Source organism: Perca fluviatilis, chromosome 11 (genome assembly GCF_010015445.1).
Source record: "Perca fluviatilis chromosome 11, GENO_Pfluv_1.0, whole genome shotgun sequence".
NCBI lineage: Eukaryota > Metazoa > Chordata > Actinopteri > Perciformes > Percidae > Perca > Perca fluviatilis.
The window spans coordinates 4430515-4453413 of record NC_053122.1 but is presented as its reverse complement, the minus strand read 5'-3'; the positions used below and the strand labels follow the sequence as shown (position 1 = coordinate 4453413).

The 22899-nt window shown below is 39.5% G+C and overlaps 1 pseudogene; it reads right to left on the bottom strand.

Moving 5' to 3' along the window:
• Positions 1 to 3806: 3806 nt before the first annotated feature.
• LOC120568275 lies at positions 3807 to 22671 on the bottom strand (annotated as a pseudogene).
• Between the last annotated feature and the right edge of the window lie 228 nt (positions 22672 to 22899).

Here is a 22899-nt window from a genome sequence, read left to right as displayed (position 1 = left end):
TCAGCACATTTCTGGTTAGATTTTTTTGACAGTTTTCAGTGGTTATGTAGCCTGAATGCCAGCCGAACTTAGCCCGGCCCACAAAATTCGAGGTCGGGAAGTTCGGTCTGGACTCGCTCCGTTGAGAAGCAATTATTGCCCGAACAGGATCTGTTCGGACCAATCAGATTTTCGGACAGATGATCAACAGTAACAGAATCAACCACGTCACCAAAGAACGCTTGGGTTGGATTTGTTTACATCAGGTGGCTGCCGCTGGAGAACTGAGATGTGTAGATTCCTCCATCGCGTCTGTTAGGCTACAGACGATATCGACAGCGCATTCATTTTAAAATCCTCATCGGAGAGACAACCGAGGTGCATAGTGGGATAAAAGAGACTGAAGAGAGAGAAGCGTATATGGTGGAGAGATAGAGAGAGACTGAAGAGAGAGAGAGCGTTATATGGTGGGAGATAGAGAGACTGAAGAGAGAGAGAAGCGTTATATGGTGGAGAGAGATAGAGAGACTGAAGAGAGAGAGAGCGTTATATGGTGGAGAGAATAAGAGAGACTGAAGAGAGAGAGCGTTATATGGTGGAGAGAATAGAGAGAGAGAGAGACTGAGAGAAGCGTTATATGGTGGAGAGATAGATAGAGACTGGAGAGAGAGAGCGTTATATGGTGGAGAGACATAGAGAGAGACTGGAGAGAGAGCGTTATATGGTGGAGAGACATAGAGAGTAAGAGAGAGAGAGCGTTATATGTGGAGAGACATAGAGAGACTGAGAGAGAGCGTTTGATGGAGAAGAGAGAGACTGGAGAGAGAGAGAGCGTTATATGGTTGAGAGAGATAGAGAGAGGCTAGGAGAGAGAGGCGTTATATGTTGGAGAGAGATAGAGAGAGACTGGAAGAGAGAAAGAGTTATATGGTGGAGAGAGATAGAGAGAGCTAATGAGCGGAGAGAGAAGGGCTGGAGAAGTTTATGGTGGAGAGACATAGAGAGAGACTGGAGAGAGAGAGCGTTATATGGTGGAGAGACATAGAGAGAGACTGGAGAGAGGGAGCGTTATATGGTGGAGAGAGATAGAGAGAGACTGGAGAGAGAGAGCGTTATATGGTGGAGAGAGATAGAGAGAGACTGGAGAGAGAGGCGTTATATGGTGGAGAGAGATAGAGAGAGACTGGAGAGAGAGAGGGGATATGGTGGAGAGACATAGAGAGAGACTGGAGAGAGAGAGCGTTATATGGTGGAGAGAGATAGAGAGAGACTGGAGAGAGGGAGCGTTATATGGTGGAGAGAGATAGAGAGAGACTGGAGAGAGGGAGCGTTATATGGTGGAGAGAGATAGAGAGAGACTGGAGAGAGGGAGAGCGCCCAGCGGTGCTAGAACAAAGCCGTGAATCAGAGAAATAAAAGGTGTTTTCGCCGATTCATCTGTAGAAACGTAACTGTAGCAAGCATGTCACTATCACTAACGTTATCCACATTTATATTTACACGCAACAAATGATATATCCAGCTTCTAAAAGTCGGAAGTTAGAACGAATGCATTGTGCAAAAAAAAAAAAAGGAAAATTTCCTCCCGTTTGGCGCGCCCCACCTGTCACGTCTCTTTTCCCCACCAGTGGGGCGCGCCCCACACTTTGAGAACCGCTGCTATAGATGAACGTTCAAAGAGGGTGAAGAAACCAGTGGTTCGTCTGAGTTATGATGAGCTTGGGAAACCCTCTGACCAACCTTTGACTGTTCTAAGCCATGGTGTGCTTGTGGGAAGCGGCACTTATAGAGATTCAAGATGTTATCCATGCCAAACAGTCTGGTGTCATGCTATGGCCTTATGTCCTGATTGTCATAGTTTAAACCCTGCTAGTCGGTGTAAACAGATTCAAGTTATCTAAAATGTAATTTGATGAGGACATCAAATCTTTTAGAAGGGGGAGGGTGTAGCCCTGGTCTAAATCTGAGGGATTCAAACCGGTTACTTTATGTATAAACTACGTTTAAGAAACAAAAATGTTATTAATGCAATTTAACTGAAAGTATTTTAGTTTTAAAAGAGAAATAAAAAGGTGTTAACTGAGAGCCTAAACACTTTAGTTTTGAATTATACATTACTTAGTAAGACTTTAAAAATTAGAAGTTAATATACACGTTCTAAATGGTTTTGAAACTTAACAGTGGTGTAAACTGAATAATATTTACATGTATTGTGCCTTTATTTTGAAGTGTTTTATTGATTAGTCAGTTTAGTTGTCAGTCAGTGTCATGTGTGGTGAATGGTTGAAAGTGAGGAAGTGAATGTGTGAGGGAGGGGTTCTTGGTTTTTTGTTGGGGGAAGAACAACCGGAGAACAAAGCGGAGAGGGGAGGAAGTAGCTGACGGAGAGAGAACGGCAAAAGTTGAGAGGAGTAAAAAGAAAAGACGGAGAGACATTGAGAATTATTGAGAGACACTAAGAGACACAAAAGTGGCGAGGACGGAGAGCTGGACACTACGGCACTACACTTGTTTGGCAGTCGTTTGTGCAGCAAACAAAGTGAACAAAGTGTTCATGGCTAACGCTGGAGCTAACGGCGGGGAGTGCTGATTCAGAGGACGACTGTGTGTTTCTGCTGAGGAGGACTCTGCTGCCGCTGGTGGATCGTTTTTTTTTCATTCTCGTTTTGGAACTGTGTTTCTTGGACTGGCCGCTGACTGTAAGTTGGATTTCTGTGTGCTTGTTCCACCGAAGATAACGTTCTGACTGACGCTACGCAAGCGAGCTACTATCAGGGCTCCCACGTTTTTCTTTTTCCTCTCCCTCTGTGTGGGCGTGTGTGTGTGTGCGTGTGCGCACGCAAGTGTGGTACCATTTTAATTAGTAGGGTTTGAGTAAGTTAGCCAGACCTTAACACTGCTGTAAGGGTGTGATTTGTGTTATATATGTATATTTTGTGTTTATTTAATATAACTGCTGACTATTATTTGTATGTTTAAGTTGTCTTCCAGTAATATATAATACAGTTTTTGTTTGTTAAAGAGTTGTCTGGGGTCAGTTATTTTAATATAGTACAAAAGACTGCATGGGTAACAGTAGTGTAGTGTATATACTAGCAACCCGAAATGGGTAAACCTTCATGGTAGCTACCTTCAGAAAACGAACCCAAACACCTCATCATTCCAGTCTAAAGTCAACTATTGCAGCTTAGGCATTATAGGGGGGTTGGGGTGTTACATATGAACAAAGTAAACTGGGTGCAATGAAAATATATTTAAACCTTTATCTGAACCTCCTTATATTTGAATTTGTATTTTACACAAACAATTGATTATGATTTAGTTTCTTTATGATTCAGTAGGACAGAACAACATGAACATGTATACACATTAATACAATAACTGATTAACTTTATTCAGTTTGTTTTTCAAATGTCACAGAAAATAAATTGAAGAGCAGATAAAAGAAACTTAAAAACATAACAAGAAGCTAATATTCCTGTTTAAAAACCTGTATTAAAACGATGTAAATATATCTAAACATTTTTATGAAGAAGTATTAGTTAAATGATCACAATAGAAAATAAAACTGAACATCACATTTTCAGTGTTCAGGTTTTTCAGAGTTAAAAGAGCTGCAGACTTTTACATTGGTGGTGATGGTGACAGGAAGTCAATGGTTCCAGCACACAATGTGGTCACACTTAAACATTTATCACCACATGTTAATCTGTGTGTTCATTTTTGGTAAACAGCACATGCAGATATATCAGGAATACATTTTCAGGAATAAGTTTTTACAAAAGAAACACCAGATTTTATCTTAGACAAATTTAAATTGAGATTTCTTTAGTCAAAGTCATTTTAATCTCAGGCTTAGTAACAAGACACATACTATGTCAATGTACTTTGGAAGAGTATTTGGCTTAATTTCTGGCTGAACAAGATCACATTTTACAACACATAAAAATCAACAATGAAATAACACATGCCTTTCCTTCAGTAGCTGTCTGATTAGAGCTGAAGCAATGTGATAGTAATTGGAAAGTGTAAAGATAGCACGATACACAGTATAAGCTTTTCACGTCATTTAACACCCCGTTCTCATTGCAAACTCGTCATATATGGACTCTTTCAGGAACTGTTGTCACTTTTATGCTTCAAACTATGCTGCTTCACTACAGCTGCAATTTTAAACAGAAAGAAGAAATTAAACCTTTTTGTGATTTAAAAAAAGTTAAACAATTACTTTGTGAGCACAAGAAAAAAACTCATCCCATGAGCATGGGTACTTTATATTGTCGTATCATGGTTTGTCTTGGATATAGCCATTAAAAAGTTTTGGTCCCGATGGGCTTTGATCAGTATCACTCACAATCCTGTCTTGTCCTCTATTTTCATATACATGTCAGAATGGGTCTTGTCTTGGTTTTGATGGGATGTGTTTAGGTCTTGGTTGGCACACATCCTGATTTTACCCTAGATTTTATATTATTGACGATGGAGGAGTTTCTCTCCTCTGGCTACTTTAGCCATTAACTCTGCTTTAGGTCTCATGTTTATCAAGGACTCAACTCTTTGCTTCCAGCCTGGCTTGGCCTCAGATTTCTCTCCCTCAATAAGCATGTCAATGTAGTCTGTAGTGGAGAGAGGATCTGGCTTCAGTGCTATCGCTTTAAGTCGGTTTAAACACTGAGAAGACCTCTCCATCAGTTTCATTACCGCAGCCTGCACTTTATCATAGTCAGCCTTCAGCTCATCAAGCAATTCCTCAACATGTATTTTAGCCCTTGTGGCATTCTGGTACTTTTCTTTCAGCTCTTGCACTGTTCGTTTTTCTCGAACATCCTCATAGTCCCATCTGTACTTCTGATTATAATGTACACTCCAATGACATTTATTTGGACACTCAGTACAGTGTCCATTACTTCCCATTACAGGACAGCCTGCTTTATCTGCATCATTTGGTATTCCACAGGGATAGTGACAGGTGACATGGCACTGCTGACAGTTGGTGCTGTAAATTCCAGTTCCAGAAATATCTATTTGAACAGGCTTTCTGACGTTGACATAAAACTCAAAGTTCTCATTTCTGCTGATTTCTCCCTCATGCTCTTTTAGTTTTCCAGTTGTCTCTTTTATCTCCTCAAGCTTGGCTAACCCAACTTTAACCTGCTTCTGCACATTTTCAACTGAATTCTCGAGCTGCTTTCTTTCTCTGAGGACCTCTTTCGTCATTTTTAAGCTTTTGGTTTCTATGATATTTAAAGCAGCAAAGAACCTCTTCATGCTTTTTGTTCCCATGCTCCAAAACATCTTATCAAAGCCTCCATCTTCATCTTCCTCATCCCCACTCATACTGTCTGCTGCAGATGATTTGTTGTCTGCAAACAACGCTGAATTATTGAATTTGAAGTGAACTGGCAGCCCACCTTTTGTTTTAGGACATGGGACACCTGAAGCATTGATTGCCTCTAGAACTGGTGGTTGCTGGCCGTCAGCGAATGTCACCAGAACCCAGATGTTTTCTGCCACATCTTTGCCAAAGATTGAGAGCACAGAATCAAACACATATTTCTGTGATGGTGTGAGTCGTGCTAAAGCAGCCTGAGCTACAAAACACACAGCGTCAATTTCAGTGACACCAAAATCAGCAGAGAAGAGATTACGTAGCTGTTCTGTGATCATCCGGTCTCGTTTTATGCCTCTTGTATCTCCAAAGCCTGGAGTGTCAACAATGGTCAGGGAGCAATCTATTTCAAAGCCTTCCTGGTGGTAGATTTTGTACACAGTGACTTCAGAAGTCTGACTTTCAGATTGTGATTTCAACTGAACCTCATCAACTAACTGAAACCGATATGAATCCTCCCATTTGACACCTAGAATGTAATTGATCATCCCATTGATGAGAGTTGACTTCCCAGCACCAGTTGCTCCGAGAACCATTATGGTGCGATTAGGTTTAAGATTTGACTCTTTACCCAAACTGAATTGCTTGCACCCATCAACATTGATTTGTTCGTCACTCAGGGGAACTTTATAAACAGGGAGAGGCCCTGTCTGGGGTTTTAGCAATGTGCTGTTTTCTTTATAAGCATCAGCAAGCCGTTTGTGGCTTTTTTGGACTTTGGCGACATGCGTTATTTTAGTTGTGCAGACATTAACAGGGATGCTTTCTTTGCTTCTTCCAGCTTCACCACAATCACATCTGACCCTGACAACATATTCTGTCTCTGACTGAAGCTCTGATATTATCGCCTTTTCAGCTCCTGCCATCATTTCGTTCCATTGGAGATCTTCCTCTTTCATCCTGTTGTCTGTTTTGGTGTACTCCACAATGTAGCTCAAACTGTGGACATCTTGTCCAAGCTCAGCAGGTTTCTCCCAGCTAACTGATATCCCTCTTGAGTTTGGTTCAACTTCAGGTTTTCCAGGAGGGCTGCAAGGTAACGTTTTAGTGGAACCAGTGACTTCATTGGCTGGTCCAACACCTACTGAGGTCACTGCTCTGCATCTGAACATATACTCTGTGTTAGGACTCAGATCGCTCACTGAGACTTCTTCAGCTTTTGATGCTGTCTTCTGTTTCCATTCATCCTCTCCACTGACACAGTACTCAACAGAGTAGGAGGTGATGTCCTCTGCTCCAAATCTGGGTGGAGAAACCTTCAGTGTCACACTGTTGTGGTTTATATCACTTACTGTCACTGTTTCAGGCTTTGAAGGTGGCTCAAAGTTCTCACTGACAGAAAAGCCTTCTTCATAAAGGTAGATGCTTGAACCTTTCTGTGTCTCATTTGTTGAACCCACTGTCAGGAACTTAATCTTCTTGTTCTCCTTGTTGGCCTCGGCAAAGTCTCTGAAGAGATTTGCTTTATGCCTCATTTCTTGTGCTACTTCTCTTGAGGCGTACCATTGTTCCTTCTCTACATCATGACTATGTGCATTTTGAAGGTCTTCCGGTGTTGGTTTTAAGTAGTTTGATAAAGCTGAGAGGTACGGTTCAGCACTTCCTAGTGAGGTGAAGACAAAACACACAGCATGTTTAGCACTGAGACTTTCTTTGTACACGTCTGTTTGAGATGAGACGATCTTGGTGTTTTTCATCATGTTGGTGAAAGTCATTAAGGTGTAGATTTCTCTCTCTTTACAATCCATCCACTCATTCAGGTTTTTGCTGTTGAAAGGAGAAGAATGTCTCTTCTTCAGGATCTCTGCGAGCCCAGCCTCCTCTTCTCCTCCTCCTCGGATTGACCGAAGTTTCTTTGCCAAGGTTTGTTGGAATTCCAGCTTGAACTCAGAGCACATTTCTTTAAAACCTTTAATCTTTTGCCAATCTGTGGGAACTGCTGTGCAGTGGTGGTTCTCAGTGCATCATTGCACCTCATTTCTAGCTCACCGAAGTCCTCCAGGACTCTCTGTGATTCTTGAACTAATCTTGTACTTATCTGACGGACGAGTTTAGCAGCTTTAGAATCTAAATTTGTCAGTGGCAACAACCAGACCTTCATTGGTACGGCATTTTCTCCGTTGGCTCCCAACAGTTTTGGGAGGCTTTGGTAGACTTCTACAGCATCCTGAAAGGATGTAGGAGATTTCTGAAGTGAAAAGTCTCCAAAGAATCTGCAGGAGAATTTGTCAACATTTTCTCTGTCCTTGTCTTCCATTTTCAGCGAACCTTCACCCTCTATCGCCAAGCAGGGAATCTTCTTGATCATCACCTTCAAGTTGCCCTGAATGTCTTGATGATCTTCCTTTTCGGACACCTCACGATCAAAGACAAAGAAGGCTTGTGCCCCATAAAGAATAGCTGTGACTACATGAGTTGCTAATCCTTGATCAAAGACATACGGATGCTTCACATTGCCTCTTCCAAGATGATCCATTGACAGTTCCTTGACCTTTGTGGTAGCTTTGTATTTCAGAGTTACTCTGGCCTGATTTTTGGAAGTCTTACTGTTATTCAGGTATTTGGCCGATCCTCCAACCTCTACCAGTCCCCCCAAAAACTTGCCTTCAGCGATGCTTCAACATTTAGTGCTGAAGATTTATCTGCAATTGATTCAGATGCAACTATCTCAAAATCATTGTAGTTTTGCGGTCTTTCTCCAATATTACTCATCAGGTTATCACGGTCCCACAGCGTCATTCCTGCAAAACAAAAAATCAAGTTAAGCTTTCAGAAACCGGCCAGACAGAAGAATGGGTTGTTATGTCCTAAAAGACAGACTGATCTGCTAAACTGATCAAAAGATCTGAGATGAAAACATGGTTAAATATGACTTTAAATACTTAAAGCTGTGGTAGGCAATTTATTTTTGGCATTGTTGGGTAAAAATACGACCATCATTTCTCATTTTCTCAGCATATTGTAACTCAAGTTGTCTAGACTAGAACTAGACTTCCAACCACTGTATTTGGCTCGGTTTTTAGGCTTTACAACGTCTAGTGAGAGACAGACAGAGAGGGAAGAATGAGAGCTGCAGGAAGAGGTCTCACTCTACTTCAAATTCTTTCTTTTTTTTGCAGTCTAACCACTGCAGCTTTAATGTGTGGTTGTGATGCATTGCATTAAGTATCTTTACCGGGGACGAGTGAGTCTTGGCGGCAGTCGTACAGCATCCCGAGGGCGAAAGGCCGGCCGAGTGCCGCCACCTCAATCGTCCTGTTGGCTTCAGAGTCCATCGCTCAGTTTGAACTGGACAAAATGGACAACAAGTTGTTAATTCACTTCTCTTATAATATCCAACCACTCTCAAATCTTCACAGCAAACAGACACAAACTTGCTGCTAATTCAAAAAAGTTTAGTTTAAATGTACTGTACAGGTACAATGTCAGTAAACAGCAGAGCATGTGAGCGGAGTAGAGCGGGAGCGAGCGGGGAGCGCGAGCGGGCGGGTCTTAGACAGAGCGCTGAGCGGCATTTTTAAAAGGACGGAGCGTCGCTCCAATTTCGCTCTGCTCACGCCACGAGTCTGAAGCATGCTCAGTCAAGCCTGACCCAGAATCCATCTGTCTTGCACTGTCATCAACAGACTATTTACATTCAAAACTCGGCTCAATAATGGAGTTCAAAAAGTACAACAAATCATACAGGTGTACTATTAAAAAAACTAACTAACAGTGATAATGTGGTACAAGAAAACAAATTGAGACGAGCGCGAAGCAAACTGCGTTGAGCGCTGAGCGATAATGAGCGGAGCGGCCTGATGGAGCTTGGAGCGGGGGAGCGGAGGGGTGAACAGTCCTGTGAGCGATGAGCTGAGATTCTCACCGCTCCACTCCGCTCATATGCTCTGGTAAACAGACTTATTTATATCAAGAAATAAAAACAAATAGGAAGGGAAAACACAAAATAAATGCACATCCCCCTCTTTAAATCTCCATTGTGCCAAATGTTCTTCCACAAAGATGATTCGTTTGCATCATAACACCTGGAGCTCATAATACTGAGACCTCTTCACATGGTAAACATGGTGGAGCATTTAGCAGCTAAAGAGACATATTTCACTTAGACGTTGGTGGAGACCACAAACTGCTAAAAGACATTCATCAGGTGGACACAAACACAAAGACTCCTGATGAATAATTATGAGCAGGTTTGGATTTTATAGATCAAACACATTAACAACCTCCTGACAAATAATATATATTATTATTATTATTATTATTAATACTATCTGTTCACATAACTAGCAGCAACAAGTGTTTGTAATTAATCCTGTTAATTAAGTTATTCCTGTTTAATTCAGAAAGCTCACCTGTTTTAAATGTTTGGTTTCAGAACATTTTGTGCAGGAAGAAGTTGTTTCTGTAGTTGAAGAGGGAGGTCACAACAATGGACTCTGATTCACATTATCCGTAGAGTTATATCAGCAGCAGGAAAGGGATTCTACTGATTGACAAAGAGAAAAGGCTTTTAGTTTCAGTACTAACTGATGTGTTTGGCACATAACATCATTGCACTGTAAAAAAGTACAGACCCATTTAGTTATGTCCACTTATTTCTTATTTTTAACTGAACACGCTTATACAAGTTTTGGATTTTGAACTCAACTTTATGAGTTTTTGAAAGTTAAACTTGCATTTATTCATTGGGTCCACTATTTAAATTTTTTATCAGATATGTATGTGTTGATTGAACTTGGGTATGTAAGTTATCAGTTGAAAAAAAAGTGTGTGTGTTGCAACAAAAAATGGTTGCCTTTCGATTTTAAAATAACCTGTCTTCACAGCATAGTTAAAGCATGGACAGAATAAATTGATTATACACCGCAGATAAGTGATGTAGCCTATGCAAATTTCTACTAAAATATAACAAGTGTTGTGGCAAACAACAAAGCACTAGTGGGAGGAGGGAGTACCTGTCAAAGGCTTGTGAATTGTGAATTTGGCATTTCACTCTTCTCATATTGAAATGTACTTGAAAAGTACTTTTCAAAAGTCAAACAGCTCCGCCCACATTTAGCCCAACCCCAATCTACATACTGCAGTCAGGTGCAATTGGTTCATTGGCTGGTCAATTCCCATGATGCAAGGCGGTAAATAGAGTTGTGTTAAAATTTGCTGAAAAGTTTGCAATTTGTTCGGAATTGTTTGTTTGAATTCCGTTTATTAAACGTGTGCTTGAATGTAGTGTTTTGTTGCCTGGTAATTGTCATTGTTGTGCTGGTTTACATTTGTAACCATGAGTTAAGTGACTGTTATGTTTGATAAGAAGAGCTGGAGTATTGCAGCATTAGACTTTGAGCAGTAATAGGCTTCCTTCAGCTATTAATCTGCAGTGTGTCACTTCATTAGCACAAGTGATGCAAGATCAGAGGCTTTAGAGGGACCCCTATTTTGCATGGGGCCCTGGGGCGGCTGCACCCAAGCACCCACACTATCTCCACTATAAATGTGGTTATGTTATTGTAACTTTAAACCGTGAGTTGTAATAAAGCAGAAAAGTATGTCTGTTATACTAGGCAAGGAAGGTTTCTTGCATTATTAAAGAAAGTAATTTATTTGTTTTAACTTAAAGTATGAAGTTAAACTAAGTAATTAAAAGTTAAATCAACTAAAATAACAACTTTAACAAAACTAGAACACTGTAGTTACATCACCCTCATTAACTTTAATTTCTAAGTTGAAACAAAAGCAGTCTTCAAGTTGAGTGAACTTCGATTTTCAAGGCTGAAGGTGAACTTTCATTTCCAAGTTAAACTACCATGAAATTTATTACAGTGTGTGATCTTTTAGTAAAAACATTAGTCTGCTTAAGTTGAAAGTATAAGTTCAATTGCTGCCTTAAAAACATGAGTACACCTAACTTGAAAAGACAATTGGTATGAATACAGTTAGTTGAAATTAAATGTAAAATTGTATGTTTGTTTAACAAAAGGAAGCAAGTTTCCTTGAATATACAATGTAAGATAGATGGTTGTTTTAACTCACAGTATCAAGTTCTAACAATAAATTATTATTAATTAAACATCTTCTCTAACTTACCTTCGTGAGTTGAAATAGCATACAATTGTATTTTTGCTTGACAAGAGGAAGCAAGTTTCCTTGAGTGGACAATGTAGTATTGATAGTTGTTTTAAATCACAGTATCAAGTTCAAACAATAAATGATCATTAATTAAACATATTCTATAATCTAACTTTGTGGGTTGAAATAACACTATTCTTAATGTTGGCTTTACTCACATTTTTAAGGCAGCAATTGAACTTAAATCTTTAAGTAGAACCACCCTGATAATTTTTACAGTGTGTGGCTGAGGATACTGCTAACATTAGCCTAAACTCTAACAGCAATATTAGAATATTTTAAGTTATTTACTTGACAATCATTTATTACATGAATAAACAGTAATTGTGGATGGTTTATTTTTGCTGAGAACCTGGACTTTAACTTTTGAGTTGTAAAATATTCCCCAATTTAAAAGTTTCCAAACCTGCGCCTGATTTGGCAAGTGTTTTAACCATAGACCATAGATAGTATAAGGTTGTGACTTGTTACAGTTGCTGAGCTATGATTGGATAATGTTTGCAGGAGGGGTTTAGCAAACATCAAGTGTGAAGTGAAGCAGAGAACAGTGGTGCCAGATGGTGACAGTTTCCACCGGTTTAATTCAGTTGCATACCCTTGTGTTGTCCTTCGGGTCCCAGTGACCCAAAGGACAACACAAGGGTTAAGAAAAGCATTCATATACTGTACATGAGAAGGTTGTATATTTAAAGTGCAGCATTGTCAAGTTCTCAGGGGACTTTACTTTACTTCTGCCCAAACTTGAAAAAGGCCTTGACCATCAACAGGGTTGGAATCAACTCAAACGGCTTCTTCTTTAATCTTTCTTCTTTGCTTTATTTAGTTAGTTTTCCATGTTCAGTTAGGATTTGTTGTTAGTTAGATTTCATTACAGTTAGCCAAATAATCAGAAGTTATACATTCGGTCAGGTTGAAAACCTTTACAAGAGAAAACAAAACACAAAATACAGAAATTACTTAAAACTGCCTACCATCAAATATACAAACGAATATAAAGTTCTGCTTAACCTTCCATAAATTTCAATAAGAAACATTACTTAAAAAAACAGTCATTACACATTACACTGTTACATGACCTAACATGAGTGCAAGGCAGTTAGAAATTAACTACATTACCTTTAGCACTTTTACCATCAACATTTGCATTTAACATTAAACTATTGACAAATATCAACATCAAACTATTATCTCACCAGTAGCATCCCTGGAAATGCCCAGCAAGTAAAGTCCTTCCCCTTTTCACCATCTATTTTCAACAGCAGCTGTGCTTCACAGCCTCTCACTATATATGCTTGAAGATTAGTGATGGGTGGTTCGCGAATGAGTCGGCTCTAAGAGCCAGCTCTTGTAGGTGAACGATGGGAGCTGGCTCGCATATCCGAAGAGCAGACTCTATTTTTAAAAATATAGCCTATAGAAATTAAATCATTATGTTATAATGAAATAATGAGTGAATTTTATTTTATTTTAAATAATTGACTAATTCAAAGAACAAAAAGATAATTATATAGGCACACATTAGTTTCGACTGTCTGATCAGCCTCACATTCTGTTCCTGTCAATCATACACAAGGTGTCAACCAATTATACGACATGAGGGAGGGGCCGAGCCATCACACACACACACACACACACACACACACACACACACACACACACACACACACACACACACACACACACACACACAGTCAAACTCTGAGGAGAGGACAGAGGAGAGGAAAAACAGCTCTGAAAACAAAACAAAAGCAGGAAAATGATTCGGTAGCACAGCAGCATTTGGAATCATATAATGATGTAGACAATGTTAAAGCACAGTGTAGAATTTGCCAAAACAAAATCTCATATAAAGCCGGTTCTACGCACAACCTACACCGGCATATGCAAACTGTGCACCCAACTGTGAAGCTAGCGGAGCTTCGAGAAACTAGCGATCCCGCTAGTGATGGTGGTGGAGCGACTGGAGCCAGCACCTCACGTGGAGATGTATCCACTCAGTCAAGTAGGCCTAATCCTAATTTTTTTAAAGAGCAGTTTGTGAGCCAAAAGACGTCAGTGAGCTGAGTCAAACGAGCCGGCTCACGAAAAAGAGCCGGAATGCCCATCACTATTGAAGATGACTCTGCACTTCCTGATTTCTGGCATGAGGACTGGAAAGTCTCAACTTCCTATTTCAAAATAAAGGAAGTCACAACCTTCTACAGTCTATGGTCACAACACTTGCCAATGACAGGCGAAGGTTTAATAACTTTCAAATGGGGGAACATTTTAGGACTCAAATTTAAAATTGCCAAATAACCAACTTTAAATATTCTAAAACTAAATAATATGAATAAATATCTGCTATTATAACTGGAAATATCCTCCAGCCATGGAGAGATTATGAGACAACAGGCCCCTGGACAAACTTGTAAAACATCCCCTACTCCTTTCATTTTGTCTTTGTGGTCATTTTGCTCTTCTTTTCACCATTGTGGTGCTTCAGAGGGCCAGAACTGACAACACTGCTTGCAGCCTATACTGCCATCTTGTGTATGAAGAGGGTAACTGTGATCATGTGCAGTGGCTGCATTATCAGAATTATTTGGGCCATTTGTCACTCATATCTGCAGCCTTCGAACAAGGTGTGGAGCTGCATGTTTTCTTCCATCTTCTTGTGCTCTTAGGTCATTCAGGGTAATAACCTTTAATAATTAACTAGATAAGGAATACTGTCTGCAGGAACATAGATATGAGGGGTGTGGAGGTTATAAATCTGATACAGGCACTGATTCTTTCTGGCCCTGTTTTTCATGCTCCCCCTTAGTCACATGATTAGAAGACATTTTATGCAGATTATAGATTTATAATTTCTTCTTGTATTCTTGAACCTTCTTGTCAACTATACGATTTTAAGTTAGGTTCCTTAAAATGCTGTGATGATATTAAAGGGTAACTGACATTTTTTTCAACCTGGTTCAACCTTTTTGTGTCTAAGTGACTGATGGGAACAACAATCTTTGACATTGGTCCAGTATTAAGCGAGATCGCTGCAGTCTGCATCGGCGAAACAAGCTATAATGTAAGTTAATAGGGAAAAAGCTTTACTATTTATCTTCACAAAAGTGCCCGTTTTGCCGCTGACAGACTCAGATTATTATTCTGTGTGTCTGACAACATTATGGAAAGGATCCCTTCAGAGATAGACCTTTAAAACTTCTTTGAGACCTTTCTGTTTAACCAGAAACCGCTCTGAAGTCGCTAGCGCTAAACCCACCAGACTCCATTTAAAAAAACAATACTTTTAGAGTGTATAGAGCCAACATATTTTCACATGTAAATCAGTAAACTATGTGTTTATTTCAACCAAAACTAGAGTTGTGATGGTTGGAAAAGTGGAAAGACGACCAAAAATTACTTTTCATAGTTTTATTGTTTCTTTCGACTTTGAATTAAGTGTATTTTCGATGCTAAGTTTATTTACATGGAGTCTGGTGGGTTTAGTATTAATTTTTTATTACCTACTATTATAACATCCAACAACTAAAGAACATTTGCTCCTCACCATAAGCCAAACCTTTTGGGCCATAAGGGCAAATATGATTTAAAAGGTCCCATGACATGGTGCTCTTTTGATGCTTTTATATAGACCTTAGTGGTCCCCTAATACTGTATCTGAAGTCTCTTTTATATAGACCTTAGTGGTCCCCTAATACTGTATCTGAAGTCTCTTTTATATAGACCTTAAGGGTCCCCTAATACTGTATCTGAAGTCTTTTATATAGGCCTTAGTGGTCCCCTAATACTGTATCTGAAGTCTTTTATATAGGCCTTAGTGGTCCCCTAATACTGTATCTGAAGTCTCTTATATAGGCCTTAGTGGTCCCCTAATACTGTATCTGAAGTCTTTTATATAGGCCTTAGTGGTCCCCTAATACTGTATCTGAAGTCTCTTATATAGGCCTTAGTGGTCCCCTAATACTGTATCTGAAGTCTCTTTTATATAGACCTTAGTGGTCCCCTAATACTGTATCTAAAGTCTCTTTTATATAGGCCTTAGTGGTCCCCTAATACTGTATCTGAAGTCTCTTTTATATAGACCTTAGTGGTCCCCTAATACTGTATCTGAAGTCTCTTTTATATAGGCCTTAGTGGTCCCCTAATACTGTATCTGAAGTCTCTTTTATATAGACCTTAGTGGTCTCCTAATACTGTATCTGAAGTCTCTTTTATGTAGACCTTAGTGGTCCCCTAATCCTGTATCTGAAGTCTCTTTCCCGAAATTCAGCCTTGGTGCAGAATTACAGCCACTAGAGCCAGTCCCACAATGAGCTTTCCTTAGGATGTGCCATTCCTGTGTCTGTAGCTATTGAGGAGGAGAGAGGGGGGGGCAAGGTGGAGGGTGGGTGTGTGGCCTTGACCAACTGCCACATTGCTCGTTTGAAAGCCATGATGTCTCTCTCTCGTGGGTGGGCCAAATTCTCTGGGCGGGCAAAGCAGAGAAAGGGGAGGTAACCTTGCTCCTTATGACCTCATAAGGAGAAGATTCCTGATTGGCCCATCTGAGCTTTCATTTTCTCAAAGCCAGAGCAGGATACCCAGGGCTCGGTTTACACCTATCACCATTTCTAGCCACTGGGGGACCATAGGCAGGCTGGGGGAACGCATATTAATGTTAAAATACCTCATAAAGTGAAATTTTCATGCCACGGGACCTTTTAAGTAAATAGAAAACAAAAGGGAAACACTGACTGTACACTAATGAGTCCAATGGGCCTCATTCACCAATATCTTCCTAAGTTTTCTCTTAAATATGTTCTTAAGAAAGTTTCTAAGAAAAGTCTACATCGGATTCATGACGTGTTCTTAAACAGCAGCATTGTTCGCACCTGTGTTCTTAGGATTGATGAATCCCACGTCTTCCTAACTCAAAGCACGTGCCCGTTGTTTCTAATTAGCATAAGAAAACGCCCCGCAAATTCCCATATAAGGACATGACACTTCCTGTGCACCTCCTGGGAGACAGGTTTTCGGAGATTGTCGGATGATGAGATGGAGGAAGTACTGAATCTCAGTACTTAAATAAAAGTACAAATAACCAGAGACATATTTACTTTAGTAAAAGTAGAAGGTGTCCACTACCACAAACAAGGCCTGGCTTTTAAAAGAAGTTCCTATCCTAACCAGCATAAAACGGAAATATGTTGTTAGAATCGGAATGCGGTTGGTTTTATTCACGGATGTATTTCATTTTCTTTAACCATGCAAGTCAGCAAATAAAGTGTGTGAAGCAGCGCAAATGGGGATGTGAAGAGGTCCAGCCAAATAAATAAGATATGAACACGTCTTACGCAGCCTGGCGGAGGAGTAAACGACGCTGTGGGGAGAAATAGATATAGCAACTTTGATTTAAAAACGGGAATAATAAAAAACAAATGTTTTCCTTTTCACTTTTACCGGAGGCTGTATTACCGAGGGTCAGCGGCGCTGCGCCCGGGCTCTGCAGCACCAGAGCCGGCTTGGATCAGCGGTGCCCCATATATACAGTATCTATGGCAACCAAACTTCACTGATGGTCAGGAAGACGTTTTGGCAGGGGGGAAACTGATCAGAAAATGTAACGGAATATTGTAGAAATGTAGTGGAGTAGAAAGTATAGATAATTGCTGCAAAATGTAACAAAGTAAAAGTCAAAAGTAGGCTATGCACTATTGAGTCTACTTAAGTAAAGTACAGATACGTGAAAAGTGTACTTAAGTACAGTTACGAAGAATTTGTACTTTGTTACATTCTACCACTGCATTTCGGCTCTATAAATAGCGATCAATCACCAAATAACGCAGGATTTAATCAGTTTAATTGCTGATGTAAATTGCAGTGTTAGTGTTTTTTTTTTGCATAATATGATTTCTTTTTCAACAAATGATCAGAAATACATGACAGTACAATACTATCATTGTAAATGACTGTAGAAATAAATAAAATGCAGTAACCAATCATTTGGAGCAAAATGTCATCACTCAAATGTGCGTAAGAGTGCTTTTCAGTGTTCGTAGATTTTGTTCTTAGCTATGAACAAATTCAAAATCTTCGTAAAAAGTGCGTAAGAAGGGTTTAAGAACACATTTCTTCGTAAGAACGGTTGGTGAATGAGGCCCAATATTCCTGTGAGGGTCAGTGGTGCTGCAGATTAAATTACAAATGTCAGAATGCTCACAATAAAAATGTTGCAGCTAATGTTCAGCAGCTTTCACCATTATAATTTAGCATGTTAGCATTTGCAATCACAAACACACAAAGTACAGCTAGGACTGTTGGGAATATCATTAGTTTTACGGTCATTTGACCTGATGATGGTGCTAGGGTTGGGTACCGAACCCGTTACTTTTACCGGTACCGACCGAATCACGTCGGCACTACCGAGTATTGGTTCACGTAAAATCAAACTGTGCCAAATTTCGGTACCTGAGAGTAAGCTCAAAGTTATCTGTCTTCTCTGCATGTTGACAGAGAGCAGAGGTCCGACACACACTCACATGCAGAGGTGCGGACGGAGTAAACTCGAGTAAACTAGTGGGCTCTGCAGTTTTGTTGAAGTCACAGTGAGTCGCGGCGATGCTGATAAAGTGGTTTCAAGTGTGGTTACAGTTTTTCAAAACTTCACACACTTTCACCGTGATAGGATATTGATGGCGAGCCGAAAGCGGTCGCGGTGCTGTTGACGTTACACTTCCTCTGACACGAGCAGACACCAGTGTTGGGAGTAACGCGTTACAAAAGTAACGCAATTACAGTAATGTATTCCTTTTTGCTGTAACGCAGTAATATAACGCATTACTAATTAAATTTCGGTAATATTATTACCCGTTACAATCTCAGTAACGCGAGTTACAACGCATTTTAACGCAACATTTTTTAAGAATTTCCCAACACCGCGAAGCATTTGTTCACAGGAAAAAAAAGCTGTGAGTATTATTTCATAACATCTATGTCCCAACAGGTGACGGTACGTCAGCGCTGACAGCACTGTGTCCGAGCCGCTGACATATTTAAACATGTCGGGAATTAATGTTTAGGCTTGCTTACACGTAAATCATTGCAGTTTATCAGCCGTGCAGATAACTCTGTAGTGGAATGGCTTGGCGACCAAAAACGCTTGTCTTTTACTGTGACCATTTACTGTTCAATAGCCTATGTTTCTGTCATGAACGGTAATAATTCTCCGTTACAGTTACAGTTTTACAAACAAGAAAGTGAGCAACTTAGCTTGACGGACATGTTGCATCCATAGACAGTATTTGTTGCAACAACATTGTCACTACCCAAAATGAGTAGAGTGCAGCTTTGAGTTGCGCATGCTCAGATTTAAACTGTTTACGGCATAACGTGTCTTACTGAAATTTGTGAAATCTGTAAAATAATAAACTTTTCTCTTTACATACAATAACAGAAGATGGAAATCATTTCTAAAACGTTTTAGCTATCTATGATTGTTTGGTTGCTAACGTTAGCTCAAAACGCCATTAAAGTGACAGCCGATGTTGTGTTTGATTGCTAACTTGTAGCTAGCAGTCATTTCAAAAACGTTTTAGCTCTCTATGATTGTTAGATTGCTAACGTTAGCTCAAAACGCCATTCAAGTGACAGCCGATGTTGTGTTTGATTGCTAACTTGTAGCTAGCAGTCATTTCAAAAACGTTTTAGCTATTTATGATTGTTTGACTGCTAACGTTAGCTAAAAACGCCATTAGCATCTAGTAGGCTAGCTACTTGATTGCTAACGTTAGCTAAAAACGCCGTTAGCATCTAGTAGGCTACTTGATTGCTAACGTTAGCTCAAACCGCCGTTAGCATCTTGTAGGCTACTTGTCGCAAAGTGACGCATGCGCAACTCACATCTGCACTCGTCGCAAAGTGACGCATGCGCAACTCAAAGCTGCACTCTACTCATTTTGGGTAGTGAAACATGCATAACAGTTACATCTCAGTAAGCTAGCAAGAGTACACAAGGTACACAACCGACAACTTCCGTGTAGGCTACTTCAAAATAAAAGCACTTCCTGTGACGGTTCGCAGTAAAACTAAATTACTGTTAAACAAATAAGGTTGTGTACCTTTTCACATATCAGCTGTATATCAAGTACTGTAAATAATGTAACTAGTGAGTTTTAATCACACTATAATTGACAATTTCCTTTAGACTGTTTTAAACTAAACAACATGAATTTCCTATTCAAGTGCTTTAAACAAACATTTTCATTTATATCCATAAAAACGGCCATGATTAAAATAAAACAAGCTAAAATATAATAATACAAATACAAGAATAAAAATTACATTGAGTAAGAAATTTATAATTATTCAATTTAATAGGTTGTAGGGACGGGTTTGGGAGGAGAGAGGGAGGGGTTTTATTTTTGTTTTTGTTTAAATAACAATGTTCTAAGTAGGCTAAATAGGTTTGGAATTATATATAAAAAAAAATATATATATATATATATGTAAGGGCTGTCAAAATTAACGCGTTAATTTTTGCGTTAATTTTTTAATATTTAAATCGTTAAAAAAAATTAACGAAATTAACGCAGCTGTGTTTGTTTACTTCATGTGGCGGCTGAGAAACATAATACATCTACATAACAGCAGGCGGCGCTACTCTGTATTGTTGCTGTCACTACCCAAAGTGAGTAGAGTGCAGATTTGAGTAGCGCATGCTCAGATTTAAACAGTTTACGGCATAACGTGTCTTAGTGAAATTTGTGAAATCTGTAAAATAATAAACTTTTCTCTTTACATACAGTAACACAAGATGGAAATCATTTCAAAAACGTTTTAGCTATCTATGATTGTTTGATTGTTAACGTTAGCTAAAAACGCCATTAGCATCTAGTAGGTTACTTGATTGCTAACGTTAGCTCAAAACGCCGTTCGCATCTAGTAGGTTACTTGATTGCTAACGTTAGCTCAAAACGCCGTTAGCATCTTGTAGGCTACTTGATTGCTAACGTTAGCTCAAACCGCCGTTAGCATCTTGTAGGCTACTTGATTGCTAACGTTAACTCAAAACGCCGTTCGCATCTAGTAGGTTACTTGATTGCTAACGTATTCAAAAACGCCGCTTCGCATCTAGTAGATACTTGATTGCTAACGAGAAATCGGTATGCATCTTTTAGGCTATAGCATATTGCTAACGTAGGTTACTTGATTGCTAACGTTAGCTCAAAACGCCGTTAGCATCTTGTAGGCTACTTGATTGCTAACGTTAGCTCAAACCGCCGTTAGCATCTTGTAGGCTACTTGATTGCTAACGTTAACTCAAAACGCCGTTCGCATCTAGTAGGTTACTTGATTGCTAACGTTAGCTCAAACCGCCGTTAGCATCTTGTAGGCTACTTGTCGCAAAGTGACGCATGCGCAACTCACATCTGCACTCTACTCACTTTGGGTAGTGTCAGTTGCCCAAGTAATGAAAACCGGCAGCTGATTGGACGAACGCGTCACATGGGTTTGTTTTCTCCGGAAATTCAAAGCCAGACTGTCATGGCGGCCGTTGAGAATACGATCTCATATTGGACTAAAATAGTTCACCAAAACATGTTTCTGAAAACATTTTAAGCGAGAAATAGGCCGTGCAGTTGCTGAATCTGTCTTCATGTCAGATCGACAAAGGTCAGTTTAGACGATTTTCCTCAGATTTTGAGAGACTAGTCACCTCATTCCGCTCGCCATTTCCGGGTGAGTCCCGACTGCCCTGCCGCCGACTGAACATAGGCTTGTTGGAGATGAACTGCGCCTCGCCTGTAAAGTAGACGAGAGCAGGCGACAGCAGCCGGGGGCGGGGACAAAAATCTGCTCTCAAGTTGGACAGTTTCTAGCCGTTTCCAGCAGCCTTCAGCAGGACTAAGCCAAATTGTTGCTGCTGTTGTTCTGAAAGATATTAAACATTCTGAACTTAGCAGAACCTTTCCTTGTTTGTTTTTTCTTCATATTTGCAAAGTTAAGTGATTTAGCATTTAAATATCCATTATTATAAGCTTCAGTCTCAATTTAAAAAGCGATTAATCGCGATTAATTACAGCAAATTGTGCAATTAATTAGTTAATTTTTTTAATCGATTGACAGCCCTAATATATATATATATATATATATATATATATATATATATATAAATATTTATTTTGTAATTACAGAGGGAAAGTACTGAAAAAAGTACCGTTGGGTACCGGAACCAAATTCCAGGTACCGGTATCGGTAGTGGTATTGGTTCAGATGCGAAAGGTACCCAACCCTAGATGGTGCTAGATTAAAGGATAACCAAAGTTAATACAATTCATTCTGAAGTGAACATTTGAGGTGAACATGCATGTCTGAATTAGTTGGAGCATAGTTATACACACATAACATGTAGGTGCAAGGCTATTGTAAATAAACTTCAATGACACAGGCTCCAAACCACAAATTAACTAAATATACATTGAAAAGTTTACTTATGGTACTGCTTTTTCTTTAAACACAAGGGTCAGATTTTTCAGCAATCCATGCAATATGTGTATTGATAGATCAGTCTGTACCAAAGTGGTACACTAACATTGCTAACCTTAGAGGGCAATGTCTGCTAATATGGGTAAAGGCTTATTTTACTCCCAATACACTTTGCAAACTTCTATCAATAGTCAAATGCTTAAAAAAAAGCAAAAAGTAAAAGGTGGACTTCAAAACTTGTTGTAAATCTGCTACATTCCATTCTATAAAAACTCTGAAACAAAGCCTCTCTCATCTGTTTTAATAGGTATCATAAATTGTTAGACTGTTTTCCTTCCTGCAGATGTATTTGCATAAACCTACCTTGAACAATTTCTCCTTTTCTATGGAGCCTCTTTTTATCTATCTACTTCAGAATCAGATTATTATTATTGATCCCCCAGGGAAATTGTTATGACATAGTATCTATTACTGCATTGCTTTTACATCATATAAAAACATATCCACAGTCATTGGTTAAGCAACTAGAAACTGCAGGACTCTTACTCCACAGCAGAACTGGGGCATACAAGAGCACATTAACAAAACAGAATGAATGTACTTACAGTGAAGATGGGTGTGATCCTCTGAGGCACAGTTGTAGTTTCAGATATTATATTTTCTCTGAAAGAGAAACGCCCCTAGATCTTTAGTCATCAATAGGAGGCGGCAGAGAGGAGAATCAGGCTGATTTCCCAGAAATGGCATGACCTGCAGAGTGGAGAGGGAGGAGAAAAGTCAGTCCAAGTATATAATCTTGTAACAAGGAAGCATTAATAGATTAATATTGATGTATAACAGTCATGTTGATGACAGTTCTATGACAGTGAATGAGTAGAAAATCATGGAATTTTTCTGTCACTTTCAGGTTTACACAGTGGGTTTCTGGGAAATGGTCTTACTTGTTG